Source organism: Manis pentadactyla, chromosome 1 (genome assembly GCF_030020395.1).
Source record: "Manis pentadactyla isolate mManPen7 chromosome 1, mManPen7.hap1, whole genome shotgun sequence".
In the NCBI taxonomy this organism is placed as follows: Eukaryota; Metazoa; Chordata; class Mammalia; order Pholidota; family Manidae; genus Manis; species Manis pentadactyla.
In genome coordinates, this window is record NC_080019.1 from 69409403 (window position 1) to 69426630 (window position 17228).

The 17228-nt window shown below is 51.3% G+C and overlaps 1 protein-coding gene across 1 annotated transcript in view; it reads right to left on the minus strand.

The window, feature by feature from the left end:
- The window catches only part of EPHB1 (EPH receptor B1), a 447427-nt gene that overhangs the window by 311880 nt on the left and 118319 nt on the right, over positions 1-17228 (minus strand). The gene's annotated exons all lie outside the window — the stretch shown is intronic.

Consider the following 17228-nt stretch of genomic DNA (forward strand, 5'->3'; position numbering starts at 1 on the left):
CCTTCTTCCTGCACGTCTCTACCTAGAGGCTCTTCCAGGGCCATGTTGATGCAATAGCCAAATTTAATTCCTTCCTCAAGCCTTCCTAGGCCACCTCTTTCCACCCTTTTCCACCCCATGGGCTGCTTCTCCAGTGTCATCTGTCCCCACCACACTCCTCTGCCTCCTCTTTGAGCATCTATGTTGACACCCTTGAGTGATTTCCCATCAACTCCTCTGGCCCAACCCCGCCCCCTAGACTCAGCTCTCCTGCAGGTCCCTTTGCCCCTGGGCCCAGACACATGCCCATCCCTTCCCCAAGACTCCCCCAGGGGCTCTCACACCTTGGCAAAGGCTTCCCCAGAACACAAGTGCTCGTGTCAGACCACAGCAGCTTCCTGGTTACCATTCCCTCTGGCCGGAAGGGAAAGGCAGACATGCTGACTCAGCTGTGAGCTCCTGGGGACCAGGGTAACTACAGCACAGACACCAAGCTCTCCAGGCACCACATAGTGACCAGAGGGTTGCTATGTATTACGACAGTTTTCTAGCAGATAGCACTAAATTGTCCTGAAAACAGCATGTCTCTTTTTACCTCTTTTTTCTCTTTAGTCTATTATTGATTGCTGTCAGCCCCCACATCTCAATGGAAACTGCTCCCACAGGTTGCTCATGAGCTCCTGATCAGCAAACTCAAAATGCTCTTCATCTTTTTTTAACAGCTTCATCGAGGTAGAAATGAAGTACAATAAACTGCACATAATTAAGGCATTCAAGTTGGTAAGTTTTGACATATATGTACACTCGTGAAACCATTGCCACGATCAAGATAATGAACATACCCATCATTCCCAGAAGTGTCCTTGTCCCAGTGTAATCCCTCCTTCTCTCCTGCTCCTGCCCCACCTTATCACTGTCCCCAGACAATGACTGATCTACTTTCTGTCACTAGAAATTAATTGGCATTTTCTAGAATTTTATATAAATGGAATCATATAGTATATTCTGTTTTTTACTTGGCTTCTTTCACTCAGCATAACTGCTTTGAAGTTCGTCATGTTGCTTTGTGTTTCAGTAATTCATTCCTTTTCATTGTGTAGTAATGTTCTACTGTGCAGACACACTTCACTGTATGTCTACCCATTCACCTGTCACTTCCAGTTTGCACTGTCACATGAGAGTGTATGAGAGTTCCAGTTCCTCCACAACCTCACTAACACTGGGCACAGTCCGTCATTTTCAATGTTGGACATTTTAGTGAGTGTGTAGTGGTATTGCATGGTGGTTTTAATTTTCATTTCATTACTGATGAATGATTTAAGCATATTTTCACATGCTTATTTGCCATCTTTATATCTTTTTTGGTGAAGTGTCTATTCAATATTTTTTCCATTTTTTTAAATAGGGGCATTTTCTTATTATTGTGTTTGGAGAGATCTTTATATATTCTGGATACAAGTCCTTTACCAGATAGATGTTGTGCAAATATTTTCCCCCGCTCTGTGGCTTGTCTTTCCATTCTTTTAACAGTGTCCTTCAAAAAGCAGAAGATTTACATTTTGATGAAGTCCAGTGTATCCATTTTTCATTTTTATGATTTGGTGTCATAGCTGAGAAATCTTTGCTTAACCCAAGGTCACACAGGTTTTTTTGTCCTACTTAGGTCTGTGGCTTATTTTGAGTTAATTTTTGCATAAGGTGTGGGTTGTGGATCAAATGTACGATTGTTTTTTTTCAGGCAAGTATCCAGTTGTTCTAGAGGGGAGCCTATTTAAATTCACACAACGGTGCTATTTAGGCTGGTAGAGGTGTCTCATCCAACTGGATTTCCCAAGGCATGTATCAAAGGAGCAGGCAGAGCAGATTCTAGCCACACAGTTGCACAACAATCAGAGGCAGGGGAAATGTACAGAATGTGTTGCTTTAGTTTTTCCCTCTTGTTTGCTTTTTCTTCTGAACACCCCTCCATCCCATGTGAACAGCCATTCTGTGCTTAACTGCTTCAGGCAGGAGATGGGAAGTCTGAATGCAGAAGGCAGAGTTATAAAATCTTGAGCCCCTTAGGAAATAGGAAGACTCCTGGCATAAACCAACAGTTTGGGAAGAAACTTGCCCTGTGGGCAGGATGGAGGGGATGAAAACAGACGTGATAAAGGAGGACTGTGTTGGGTACAGGGCTCCCTATGCTCTCGTCTCCCAGAGCTCAATCCCAGAGAAGGAAGAACAGGGGTCTGTTGGGGTGATCGGGCCTTGGACTTCTAGCATGCCAGCATGGTGACACAGCAGCGAGGGACCCCACCAGGCTAGCACAGCACAAAGCAGAGGGAGATTAGGGCCTGAACGGGTCTAATGAAGGGGCCCCAGAGCCACTCAGGGGTAACCTTCATGGACTATAGCAAGGGGCAGATGGGGCAGGGGGTTTCTCAGCAGGTGCCAGTGGCTCAGGACTGATGGGGCCAGTGAGGCACCCTCCTCCACAACCTGACCCTCTATGGGTCAGCCTGCCAGTAACCCAGGTCACATTTCTGCCACTCCAGGGGAATGCAGGCTTGGACTCAAACAGACAAGAGTACAGTAAATAAGGCAAGTTGTATATTCTTGCCCATTTGAGTCTGGGTTTGGATTGAGAGTCATACCCCATGCCTGTCTGAAGGAGAGCGAGCACTGGAACAGACTTCTCGAGTTTGTTTTCTCCTCTGATTCTTTTGACAGCTGGGAAGGCTAATCCCTGCATGGAGCAACCCTCCCTCTCCCCCTCATCTCCACTTCACAGCACTACTAATGATCATAATGACACACCAAATTTATATAATACACTTCTCAGAAGACACTTCATGAGTCTCTGTAGAAATTCATCTCTGTCATTAAAATACCTCCGCCAGGTGGGCCTGAGGCAGGAGCCTCTAAACCCATTTGGCAGAGTTGGGGACCAGAACAGAGAAAGGTGAAGTGTTTTCCCCAGAGTCACACAGCCTCCCAACCTACTGGCAGCCTCAAAGCTCAGCATGCTGCCCACAGGCAGACTGGGGCTCCCGGGGGCTCTGCTGTGGCCCTGGGGTTGGGGTGGAAGTATCCTGTTCATAAGCCAAAAAGCCACAAAAGCTGCAAGGATAAGGCAGCCGTCACAGTCAGGATCGTGCTGAAGCAGCACTGTGCAGGCGGAGGGTGCGGGCAGCGCAGGAAATAAGGTCCAGACTCTGCCCTCACTCCTAAATCTTCTAAGGACTGGTTTGTTCTGTTAACCCAATTAATACAGTCTAAGACATACTATATACATAATCATCTCCTTGGGGGCTGTAATTGAATCTGTTTCTAAATAATGTTTTCCATCCACCCTATTCTGGAATCCAGAAGTTGGACAAGAGGAACCCATTTCTGTGCATCTTGCCGCCATGGAGATGGAGGACCCCAGAACCGTAAACCGTCCACTCCAGATGATTAAGGGCAGTTTCTTTTCTGGCACAGAATGCTCCTGATTATGGCGTTACCTTCTGGTGGGGGCTGAATAAAAGTGATTTGAGGAGGTTTACATCTCCCTGGAGAGGAAGAGAACACTCATTTGCATTTATAAAGCATATTGAGAGTTCTGGCAGAAAGTTATGGTGGAAGCACAATTAAATATTTACCATCAATTCTGCTCTCAAACAGTGGCATGGGGACCAAACCAGCTGGAGGTGCATGTGTTGGCTGTCAGATCTGATGCCTACAGGGGACATGACTCTGGGACCCACAGCCCCCACCTGGCATCGGCCCTCCGGGAACATGTCCTCACTGCCCACGGGCCGCTCACAGAGGGGAGAGAGGGCACTGGGGAGGGCAGACAGGGCCCAGGGCCACAGCCATCATGTACTGACAATCCCCGTCTCCCGCTCCAGCTCTCGTTCTCGCCCCCTTTCTCCTCATCTGAGGAATGGGGCTAGAGCCAAAGAGTATGCAAGCGGAGGGGAGGGGAAGGATGCATACATGCTATTATTAGTGTAACTGAATCACTCTGGGCTTCAGGTTCCTTAGCTATGAAAGCATCTTATGATGGGCTCTGTAAGACACCTCTAAGATATCTATAAGGATCCCTGATACTAGATAACTAATGGTAACTCGTCTGCTTTCTTCCTTAAATTGTTGTAAAGACCAAGCGGTGACACATGTTGAGGACAGAGCAGCGAATCAGAGTGGTGGGTGCTCTGGAGGGACTCACGGTCTGGTCCACAGAGGGACAAGAAGTGGCACACACGTGGCATTCTATTCTGGCCAAGCCCATGCAAAGGAGACTGAGAGGCTCAAGGGAGTGAATGTGGTTTTTCTGCATGTGGGGATCAAATGGGCCCCTCCCAGTAAGAAGAGTCAGGGGGCCTCACACTGGTGTAGGCAAAGTGAGACGCTGAGGTCTCGTGGGCCAGGGCAGCAATGGTAGGGAGGGAAAAATGGAGATCCTCACCTGGCTCTGGGGGCTGACATGACAGAGGGACCCCAGGGGCAACACGCGGAGGAGCAGAGACAGGTTGATGAGAATGAGGTGGGAGCTGTCCCACACATAAGGGAGGGTGAAGAAGTCTGAGCAAGAGCAGAAGGGGAGTCAGGAGGAGAGCCAGAGAGGGGCCTCTGGCAAGAGAGTGGGCCGGACTGGCAAGAGCCCGAGAAGGATGGGGCACAGGAGGAGCCTGGCAGGGGGAGCCCATTTTCCCAGGCGACAATTTCCCTGCAGAGGCTTCTATATGGAAACCCTCAGAGTGCCTCCCCCAACCACAGGGGCCCACTGCCTGGGGTCCGGGTGGTGGGGCCAGGTCGGTGTCCCCCGCGATGAGGAAGCAGCAGCTGCTGCTTGGCTCTGCAGGAGGCTCCTGTTACCGTCTGGATTGGCACCTTGGTATGTATTGACATTTGGGATGAATTACAGACCCATCACGGTGAAAGACAGATAAATAAACCCTCTCGTTACAGCTCTGCCATTCTTTTTGGAGAGACACTAATCAGACATTCTGCTGAAAATATTTACAACGTCCTTCCTTGGTGGCAACAATATACAACAACATATACAGATGGGACGGGGACTTCCAGGCTCTCTGAGCGGTGCCTCGTGGCTATGACAAGGCAAGTCCATGGGCCTTCCAAGCAAGGAAGGACCAGCACAGGGATGAAGGCAAGGTCCTGTGCTGCCCTCCATGGCCCACAGAGCTCCTGAAGTCTAGAAGCCACGCCGTGGAGTAGTTTCAAGAGCCAAGCTGCTATTCTGTAAATGCAAGGATCTGAGGGTCGGCCCACTCCCTCCCTTACGAGAGAGGTGGGGATCTTTGGGAGAGGGTGGAAATATGCTAGTATACCGAGGCTCTGATATCCATTCAACAAAGATTGTCTGCGTAGCTCCTGCAGGCAGAGTGAGCACCGCGCGGGCACCAGGGATGGAGCAGAGTAGACAGACAGCCCCGCCCTCAGGGAGCTTGCAGGTGAGCAGGGAAACAGAAATTAATCAAATAGCAGTGCAGATAGATCTGTGAATAGCAACAAGGGGGAATCCCAGGGACAATTATGAGCACTGAACAAAATGACAGGTGTATGGCGCCTGGCACACAGCTGGCACTTCCTCCTTCCTCAGCCCTGGCTGATGAAAGCACAGGACCACCTCCCCTCTTCACACGCGCACGCATGCACGCACACACACACACACACACACACACACACACACACACACACACACACATCCTGTCCTAAGATTGACTAGGTACTGGCAGGAATAGGATATGTGTTAAACAGTCTCCCACACTCTCAAATCCAGAATGTGCTGGACACCCCTGACCATTACAAAGACCCTGCCTTTCCAGGGATCCCCAGGATGCCCTCCTGACCTGGACTCTGCACGGAGAGCACTGAGCACCCCCGGACCTCATACATGCCAGCCACCATGCCAGGCTCCTGCAGTGCCCCCCTCTCCCCGGCCCTGCTTTGCCCATCACAGAGCCCTGCCAAGGCCTCCAGCCCAGCTTCACTGCAGAGGCCTTTGCAGCCTCTCCCCTGACCTTCCTCAGGGGACTGTCTTGTCCCCACATCCCCTGCTCACTGGGCAGCCAGCCCCATGGCACAGAACTCCTGAACGATGCCCACATGGCTCCTCTTGCTCCTTAGCCCTTGAGACAGGGTCCCAGAACCAGCAGCTTCTGAGCCCCAACTTCATACCAGGGCCACACGGCCTGCTGACAGATCAGGCCAGCCTCCCTAGTCTAGTCTTGTCCTTGCCCATCTGAATCAGCCTCAGGCTGCCTCCCTGGACCAGCTTTGCCGGCTCTGGGTCTGGGGTGGATGTGAACTGCTCAGGGCACCAGGCAGCCTCAAGAGCCCACATCCTGGCACTAAGGGCCAGACAGCACAGCTACAAGAAGTTGCGCATAGTAAGTGTTCCAAGTAAGCCTTCCCAGCCCACCCCATGTGTCCACCCCATCTAAATCTTCTCTCTACCTCAGATCTTTTCTTCACACTGGCTCTCTCCAAAGTTTCCTGCCACCCTTCCCTGGAGCCTGGGTGTGACACCTCCGAGGCATTTAGCTCTGATTCCTTGTTCTCCTGCAGTCTCTTATCAAAATCATTGGCCACACCACAGTGACTTTGTCTCTGCAGCATCTTCAGCAGTGTACTCCTTTCCCATTCTCAGCAACCTATGAGTCCAGGGCTTCATCCCTGCCCATTGGGACTGCAGGGACCACCTCCTCACTACTACTGTCTCAGCAGAAGCTCCCCTCTTAACTGTCTTTTATGCAGCTGCAAAGTACATCTTCTGATGCCAATGCAAATGGTTCAAAAGCAACATGAGAATCTCAGATCTTCTGTGCACCCAGTGATTTCAACCTCAAGAATTTGTTCAAAGGAAATAATTCCAAAGGATAAGAAAATGAAAAGCTCTGTGTCAGGAAGATGTTCATTACTGCATTATCTAGACTATAAGAACAGCAGAACCAGCCTACCCATAGGGAAAGGAAGAAGGGCAGGATAGCACCCTCACATTCATTCTCCGGGAGTGTCCTGAAGACAAGGTAACAGCATTCAGAATGTCAGCAATGAAACAAAGCAGGACGAAGAACTCACCCATGAGCTCAGGAAGCAGCGCTTCAACCAAGGAAAATGTAAAACAAGGGAGGTGTTAAGTACCAAGACTAGAGGCAAGGTTCAAAAAGCTGCAGGTTAGGTATGTGGGTCTACAGATGGGCTGCCTTACTATTCCTATGCTGTTTTAGAAGACATAAATTCAGAAAAATAAATTTAAACAATCTTCTAAAATTACCTCTTTCATCACGACTCACTCCCCTACTTTGTGATTTTCAAAGTCTCTCCGCTAACACTAAGACACACCACAAACTTTTGGACTTCATGAACCTTCTGATCCACATCCACCTTTTCCAAATTAATTTTCGATTCCCCAGAGGAAACCTGTCTCCCATCTCCCCACCTGTGCTCTTCCTGCCTGGAATGTCTTCCTCCTCCTTTCTACCTGAAATTTTGTTTTGCATCTTTCCTCAAGTACTTTATAAGTATCTTGAGAGGCCAGAGTTGCAACTTTTTCCCATAAAACTTTATCAGATGCCTCATACAGCCTAAGTACCCAATCAGTTCAAGTCCCAATGGAGACCAAATAGCCAGTGGCCCTCCCTCCCAGCCCGGGGCACACACTGAGGCCCAGTGCTCCCCTCCATGCCCTGGCACTCCTGCACAGCACACAGCACACCAGCAATGAGCAAACCAAGTTCAAGTGTCAAAGCCAGATTCCTTTCCAGGGAGAGGCATGCCCTTCTGCATCCATGAGCCACTGAAACGACACCCAGAAAGAAGCTCTGTATAATTCTTAAGAATGTTTATCGGGTTTACATTTATTTACTGTCTTTGCCAAGTGTAGAATGCTAGGTGAAGAGAAGCTATCATTATATTATCTAAGTCTCCACTGATTAACATGTAGTAGTGGCCAGAGAGGAAGAGAAACAAGCCTGAGCAAACTGGATGCGCCAGTCCGCCCCATCTGCTGATGACTGACTGACTGAATGAGTTGGAATAGGCATTTAAGCTATAAATACAAACTGTGAAATTTGTTCTTTTAAAGAACACACAGATCAGCACAGTGCTCCCCACCAAACCCTTCTCCCCTGGTTCTTTCATTTTCCAATGTGCAATTAATTATCACACATAGAAAGAAGCCACAGCATTGATGGGTCACAGCACAGAAATGTGCCTCAAGGAGTTGGGACAGCTCTATGACCTCAGTTCACAGGTGACATCACCAGCAGACAAGCCAGCAGGCCCAGGGGCACAGTTCTCACTTCCTTCCCTCCAAGGACTCCACCAGGCCAGGATGCCAGGGCAGCAGACCAGAGCATGGAACATGACACCATCTGTTCATAAGCTTCAGAAGGGCTACCCTCTCTTCCCAGCCCAGCCTCAGACTTGGTACATGGTTTGGGAGGGTCTCTCTCCTCTCTGGCCTCAGAGAGTCGCTTCTGGCTCCTAGTTCTTAGAATCGTTTCCAAGAAACCAAAGGGACACTATGGAGCTCAGGCAGACCCTCTGCTCCTGCGGTGACTTAGCAGCATACACACTTGTACCCTGCAAATACATTTTACCAACAAAATAAGGAAATTGCTTTAGGCTGCTATAACAAAGTACCAAAAACTGGGTGGCTTAAAACAACAGCAATGTATTCTAACAGTTCTAGAAGCTATTAGTCCAAAATCAGGGTGTCAGCAGGGCTATGGTTCCCTCAGTAACTTGTAGGAGAGACTCATTCTGCTGGTGGTTGTCCAGGGATCTTGGGCATTCCTTGGCTGGCTGCTGTATCACTCCAAGCTCTGCCTTCGTCATCCCACAGCACTTCCCCCAAGTGTCTCTGTCTTCACATGGCCATCTTACAAGGACACCAGTCATGCTAGATTAGGGGCCAGCCTACTTTAGTATGACTTCATCATAAGAACTAATTCTACCTGCATGACTCTATTTCCAAATAAGGTCACGCCATGATTATACTGCATTCAGGACTTCTTTTGTGGGGGCAGGAGATGGGGGCCACAATCCAAGCCATAACTGGAGGATAGGAAGCCAGGAAATAAGGCCGTCAGGTTTCTTCAAATAAATACTCAAGCCTTGTGCTGGGGGCTTGGGAACCACAGACACAAAGGAGGCCAGGTGCCTCCTTCAAAGATGCCCATTCTAGCGGGTAAGAGACAGTCTTCATTTGCTCCTGCAGACCACGCACCCCCTTCTCCACCCTGCTGCCCTGGACTGCAGACCTTTATAGACTGCATAGACTGGGCCCCTCACCACGGGACCCTGGAGGTGTGGGGAGAGGTGGGGTTATAACCCCAGCCCCTCCCTGCTGAGCTGCAGAGGGTAGTGGGCCTCTCCTACACCCTGGTTGCTATAACAGGGCCCCTCCACTTGCCCTTCAGGCCCAGTGTGGTAAAAGCCCCCACCATTGCTAGTCCCTAAGTGTTCTGTCATCCTAGTTGCGGCTCTTTAACTCTGTGCAAATCTTCGTAAGCAGTTCCTTCCTTAATCTCCCCTCAGTCAATTGTTGGGTCTATGCCTTGTGCTTCTGCTGGCCCCCAATGATCCTCAGGGCTTAGGTCAGACGCCATGCTGGGCAGCACCCCCTCTCCCCACACCCACCCCTGCCACCTACCCAGCACTGCACAAAAGGAGGATGCCACCTGCAGAGAGGCCACGTCCTGAGCACACTGCCCTTGGATCAGACCGGCTGTCCCAGCTCCACTGCAGTCCCACTGCACAGCCTTCAGCAAGTCTCTTAGGCTCAGATTCAGCCACTGCTAAATGAAGATAATAATGTCCATGTCTTGAACAAGGCATTTTTGGGGAGCCAGCGAACCATTATTCACCAAGCACTTCTTGCAGCCTCTGACAAGCCGTAGTTGGTCATCAGATGGCAGTCATTGTCATGTTCCAAGTCTGGTACTGGTACGGGCTGCACAGTGTCTCAGGGCCTGAAGTCCCAGCTGCACCCTAGGAGGCTGAGCTGGCTACTGAGGCTGCACCCCTAAGGCCCACTCTGAAGGAGGGGCTTCGGCTTCTCCGGCCCTGGCAGCCTGGCCTCACTGAGGAGCCACACTCTTAACTGCCCCTCAGCCACCCCTGCCCAACCACAGAAGGACCCTTGTTGCAGTACGTTGTCCACAGGGCCCCTGGGATGGAGCCACAGCCTTAGCAAAGTGCACTGAATGTGCGTGCTGGCTGCTCCTGAAGACCAGCTGGACCCTGTGCAGCCCATCAGGTCTGGAGCAATGGGGAAAGCCAACACAGAGCCCATAGAGCCAGTGCCCCTCCCTCCCAGCCCAGGGCACACACTGAGGCCCAGTGCTCCCCTCTGTGCCCTGACACTCCTGCACAGCACACAGGGCTGGCCTCAGGCTCCAGGCTGCTGGTGAGTGGGCACCGTCCCAAAACGCATGCCCCCAGTACTGCCCTCTTCTGCACCCTGCTCCCCTCCCCGATAGCACCGGGCAGTAGGTATCTCTCCTATGCCACCAGGGAGTGTCCCCTGTGGGAGGCCACCAAGAACTGAGACAAGAGTCTCTCCTTACATCCATAGTCCTTAGGAAGGGGGTCAGCAAGCACCTCCACTACACTTGAAGTTTTCCCAAGAGGCCAAGGTCAAGGGTAGTTCTTCAAAACAAAGGCAGGCTGACCACAGTGCATGTCCTGACTATCTTCCTAGATGTACTGCTAATGCTCCTGATGAGCAGACCTGCTGGGTTCATTCTACACAGCAAGAGGATTTCAGTAACATTGAAGGGGGAGGCTCAGTGCTGGGTCCTGCCCTCAGGAGACTATTCTCATGAGGGGCTGGTGCCCAAGACCTTCCATGCATCCCTGTCATACCTCCCTTGCCCCTGCACAGCCTGTACTTGTTCTGTGTGCTGCCCACCACTGAGGCTGGTCTGGGTGTCCCTCACCTTGGCATTCCCACCCTCTCGTCTCCATATGGCTCACTAATGGAGGAGGAGATTGGGATGCTAGGACTGATAGCTGTTCTCCCACAAAGGTCCTAGGAGCCTTGAGCAGCTGAAGCTAAATATGGGAAACAAGAAATAGGGGAATCTGTAAACCTTCTATTTGATACGAAAATCATAAATAGCCCATCTTCCTTTTGCCTGATTCTTCTTCTGCCTTCTTTTCCTTTTCTCTCAGTTCCCTTTCCCATTCTGGTATCTGTATTCCCTCATCCTTCAAGATGGCTAGACACCCTCTCAAAGCCATGTGCTTCCCTCCTACGTCTGAAAGTATGTCACAGCCAGGGAACCAAGAAAACTGGGTCTCACCGCCCCTGGCTGGGGGCCTCTCCAGCATCAAACATCAGTAGGCAGAAGGCAAACAGCCAGTCAGTGTTAGTGGGCACAGGGAGGGACCTCTGAGGCTGCCCTCTGGCCCAGCCATGGCTGGCAGCTCCACCCACTCCCCAGCCACTTTAGCCAGACCTGCAGCCAAGCTTCTTCCCAGAACCTCCCCTCCTCCTGGCCCAGATTCCTCCCTGACAACACAAGGCATACCATCCTGTCCAAGCCAGCAGCAAAGAGAGAGGGGCAGGAGGCAGCAGAGAGAAGAGGGCCGCACAGGATGCAGTGGTTCAGGACATCATCATAATCAGTGCCCAACCCTGACGGTGCAGGTCAGGCTAGGTGGCCACCTATTTACACTTTCGTGAGGAAAGTTGAAGACCTATTAAAATTGAGGAGCCTGTTTTTTTCCAGTCTTCCAGCACCACGAGTTCTAAGGGAAATTAAATCCATTTGCCCGGCCACTCAGATGGCCCCATGAGTCGGCACCTATGGCACCCAGGTGAGAACCATGCGTTACAAGCCTGCTGCCTCCTGCTTCTTGTAGGCTTGAGGAGAGAGGGCCTCTTACCTCCTGGGGGCTGTGGACACCCAGGCGGCATCAATCACCCTGGAGAAGAGCAGGGAGGAGCGCCCGCACGCCCATGCAAAATGACTCTCTGCAGGCCTAATGAAGGCTGGCGATGGATGGTGGCCCAGGCTCGTTAATCAGAAGGAACATGCTGCTGCCTGCCTCCTCTTTCATGCCTTCCTGCACCCTCATCCCAGATTGATGGGCGGCACAGTAACTCTCAGATGTCACTGGCACTCGGCTGTGCCCTTGCGGCATGTGGGGGCTGGCCAGAAAGGCTCTCTCGTCCTCCTGGACTAGGCTTGGCCTGCTGGGTCCCCAGGGTCCACCACAGCTGAAGCAGCCCCTTAGCACTGCTCCACGGTGCACCTCCCACCAGGTGGTAACTCTCTCTGCTGACATCCTCTTCCAAGAGTCTGCCATCCTAAGCGCTGCCCCATCACAGCTCCCCGGGCACACGGCCTTCACACTCTGCATCACTGCCCACCCCACTGTCCACTTAGAGGCCTCACCCTCCCTCTGCAGAGAGTCAGGCTGGGTTCCCCAACAGAACTTGTCCTCATCGCCCCTGACTCTCCACCCCATCAAATCCTGCTAGCTCACTAAGGCCCACCCACAGTCCTTGTTGCCCCCTCTGGGAAGCCTGCCTCTCCAGTCAGCCTTTATGCTCCTCCTGCCCCAGAAGATGTAGTCAACCCCACCAGCACCCCAGCTCTGTGGGGCCTGCATTCTCTGTTGCCTTCTCAGCAGTTTTCTGGCCCAGCATCCTATAGGTTCTGCAAGAACAGGGCCAGTGGTGTCTCTGTCCTGCACCAGCACCTCACAGGGCATCTTTCATGCAGCAATGCACAGCCATCAATGGGGAACTGGCCAATGGGCCTGCCCTGCTGTGTGACTGAGGGGAGGGAAGGGGAGCAGGTTCAAAAGCCTCAGGTTGCAAGGCAGAGGCCCAGTCACTCCTCCAGAAGGCCTTCCTGGTAACTCAAGCCACTGAGTCTGTCCCATCCTTCACCTCGGTACAGAGTCACTACTCAGTGCAGGCCTCCATCACTCTGCTTTTTATCATTCTGCCCTACTCTGTGGGATTGATTTTGGACTGTCTGTCCTGGGTTCTAACCCTGTCCTGTTGCAGCACACGACCACTGCTAACTGTACCGAGGGTTATAGGGAGGCAGGTGGTGATGGGAGCAATGGACACTCAGAATCCAACCCTGTGAGTGGAGGAGCCTGCCAGGGCAGCTCGCTTTCGGCTGTGAGATCCTCGCCGGGGCCTCCCTTAGCTGTGCAGCCATGGGGTTGGGGGCATGATGCCCAAGGCCCCTCCAGCACTGCCCCTCTAATTCTACAATAACTCCTGCCTCCCAGGAATGGACCTTCTGCCACTTCACATCTCCTTTTTTAGGGAAAGCCTGTCCAGTCCTGCCTGTCACTCATTCTCCTAAGTCCTCTGTATCATCCCCAAGACATCTGGAGAGAGCCCTGGGAACACTTCTAGTATCCTTCCCAATCAATAGCCCTGACTACCTCCTGGCATCCGGCATTTCCTGAGATCCCAGTTAGTCTCGATGCCATTAAATGTCCTCCCAAGCCTGGCAAAACTCTTGCAGTGCGCACCTTTGTGCTGAAATGTCCCCCAGGGATTTGATGCTCCAGGCACAGCTCCCCTGTTGGCCTGAGACAGGTCCTGCTGGGTTTCCACAGTTGGAGGCAAGCAGGGCTGGTGGCCATAGAGTACTGCTCCCTCCTTTTCCAGCTGTGAGCATCTGACTTGCCCTCTGCAGCAGATGGTAGGGCAGGGTAAGTAAGTCTGGGCCCCAAAACCACCCAGGGCAGAAGCTGTCACCCTCCCAGAGCTACCAGGGCTTTGGCTTTGTGGCTTTGGAGACTGGATAAATTCTACATCACAACCTGGATGTCCTGGCCTTAGGACACACTTAGCTACAGAGGTGATATTTTATGGAATTGCTATCCCTTAAAAAGCAGCTCAAGTGGGATGCAGAGAATGGAGGCCCTCTACACATCAGAGTCTGTTAGAGAGATAGACTGGGAGATAGCTGGCCTGGAGTCTAGACCTGGCTCTGACATCAGCATGCTGTGTGAGCCTGGACCTCTCTCTGCCCAGTCTCCCTGGTGGACAACAGATGGAGTTGGACGGATCACTCCAGGCCTTTCTGAACTGAACTCTGGCCTGAGTGGAAACTGAAGTACAACTCTTATTCTCCTAACAGTGGGTAGTCGGGGGAAGTCACCTCCTCTTCCTCAATGCTGGAAGCTTAAGTGAGGGAGCCAAACATTGACCTGGCTTTGCATTCTTCCTGCTGAGTTGATAGGCTGCAGTTTCTTGACCCTCTGTTGGTTTTCTGACCAAAAGAACAGGCTTCAGGAAAAATGAGTTCTTTTCCTTCTGAACTAAGAAAAGACCAAGTTCAGTGGCTTCAGATCTGGAGCTCTGTTCCAAGTCTTCCAGCTCTGTTCCATGCCTTCCTGGACTGGTCCAGACTTCACCTGTCCACTCACATCACTTTTTATTCAAATGCAGTAGTGGATTAGGCCCCGGACCTGGGCACCACTCTCATTTAAAAACCTCAGAGTTTGGTACACTCCTCCACCCCAAGCTTGAGCCTCTGATACAGCACTCTCACCAGCTGGGCATTCTGTCTCTGCTTGCATGCCACCAAGGATAAGGCACTCACTACCTTCCCATGCCAGCTGTTTCCTTGTCAGATGCCCCCAACTGTCAGAAGGCTGGCTCCTTGGGATCTCCTTTCTTTGACCCTTGTGCCCCTGCAAGGACCCCACGGAACCAACTGCTCCCCTTTCTCCACCACAGCCCTTTATTAGGAGGGGGCAGGCCCTGGCCAGTCTTCTCCTTCCAGTCCCCGCACTCCGGATTCCAACATTCCCACAGCTCTCCCGGCCCCACCACCTCATCTGTCCTGCCCTTTGATGGGGCAGCTCCCGCAGCTGAGCTCCTGATCTGAGCAGCGCAGGGAGGGAAAGGAGCTGTCACTGCCCTGCTGGGCACATCCTACTTCTCTCTTCCTCTCCCTCTGGATTCCTGTATGAGTCCCACGGAGCACACCAGGGTTTCCCTAGGAGAAACATGGCCCTTCACACTCAGAATCCATCCCCAGCCCCCAAAGGACCCCAACAAGCAGCTCCCCTCACATGCAGCATGTGCCCGACCCTCCTGCGCTCCTTCCGCCTCTGGACCTCTTCTCCCCCTCCTCCTCCCCCCACTCTCCCCTCTTTGTGCTGTTGCTGCTGCTTAATCGGGTGTTTCTGGGATGAACAGTGCTTTCAGCCCTGGCTGGGAACATATCCGGCCTTCCCCAGCCTTGCCCTGTCCTCACTGCAGCACGAGTGGACAGCAGGGGGCCCAGACAAGGGGCCAGCAGATTCACTTGAGAACTCACAAAAAGCCCATTTCCCTCCCCACAGGGCAGAGTGACAGGCCAAGGGAACGAATCCCCATCCCTGCATGCTGCTGTGTGGGGCCCCGTGTGGCAAGGCCGGAGCCCTGGGCCCTGGACCCGAGGAAGTCCGTGCAAAGGGCCGGCCTGCGGTCTGTCAGAGCTCACAGAGCTGCAGCGTCCCAGAGGCTTGGCTAGCCCCCACTCCATGCACTCACTGCGAATACCAGCGCCTTCAACCCTGACACACTGAAGCCTCTAGATGCATATGCAGAAGGCCCCACAACTTGTGTTTAGAATCTGAAAAACGAGAGGCTTGGGAAAGGGAAGATGAGCTATGCAGCTCCCTGCACCTTGGGCTTCCCCGGGGAAGGAACTGTGCCCAGAGGAGGGCCAGATACAGGGCCCTGGCCCATACATGTCTGGGTCAAAGGTTCGGAGACCAAATGAGTGAGGGATGAGACCCTAGTGGGGCCACCAGCTCTGGACTCCAGCATCTCAGAGGAGGACGCTTATCCAGGTTGTACCAGTCCCTAACTCTGTATCAGAGGACTTGAATTTAAGGGCAGTAATATGTTAGAGGCCTGGAGACAGGAGGCTAAGTTCTGGCATCCAGAAAGGGGGGAGTGCACACGAGGCAAGCATGGGTGTGGGCAGTTATTTCTCACTCCCTAAGTACACTTGATTGATGATACCTAAATGCAGCCACACTCCAAGACTTTGATTAATTTTTAACTGAAATAATACAACCAAGTATGTACTCTTTCCTGTAGGATGTCCTTTCTAGTCACCTCCTCTTGCTTTCTATCACCAGTACTATGGCTGGCTTTCTTGGGACTAAGGGGGTCACCTTTCCCTACTTCGTAAGAGTTACTCTAATGTATGTAATGCAGTGTAATGACGATAAATGGCAAAAACAGTAAAGCAACTGTGTCTATCCTGGCAGGTTCCTTGGTGTTGTGATTCAAATTTATGTCTCAGCAAAATGACATGGAGCTTCATTCTACCAAAAGCCAAACTCTGTTAAATCTGGGAAGGCCAGAGACAACGGAGCTGTTTTTCTCTTTAGGTGTCACCAAGCTCCTTGTGTCCACCTGCCCTTCCTTTAGAAAAATTATGTGACGCTTTACTTACCAGCAGAGGAAAATACACACCTGCTGCCTTTAGAGGACCCCTCCCTAGCCAGCCATGGTGCTGCTCAGAGAGCACTAAATTGAAATCAGAAGTCATGGGTTCTAATCCAGACTGTGTGGGTAATAGCGGTGTGGCCCTGTGCAACCCACACAAGCCCTCTGAGCCCCAGATTTCTCATTGATAACATGAGTGCAATATGCCTGTTTCTCAGGGTAATGTAAAAATCAAGGGAAATGTTATTTGCAAAGTGTTTATGACTCTATCTGGCCCATAAAAATCACTCATCAATGTTACCTATTATTATTTCTAAACATCTGTATAAAAAATGAAGATGTACACTTTTTATGAAGGTATGAGGGCTATGTCTAGATTCATTTTTTGGCTTGTGGATGTCCAGTAGTTTCCAGCACCATCTGTTAAAGAAACTATCTTTGCTCCATTAAATTGCTTTTGCTTCTTCATCAAAGATCAGTTGACCACATTTTGGTGGGTCTATTTCTGGGCTCTCCATTCTGTTGCATCGATCTGTCTTTTCCTTCACCAACATCACGCTGTCTTGATCACTGTAGTCATACAGTAATCCCAGAAGTCAGGCAGCACCAGTCCTCCATCTTTGTTCTTCAATATTGTGTTTGCTATTCTGTGTCTTCTGCCCCTCCATATAAACTTTAGAATCAGTTTGTCTATATCCATAAAGTCGCTTGCTGGGATTTTATTTGGGATCACATTAAATCTATAGACTGAAGAACTGACATCTTGACAATATTAAGTCTTCCTATCTATGAACATGGAATAGCTCTCCATTTATTTAGT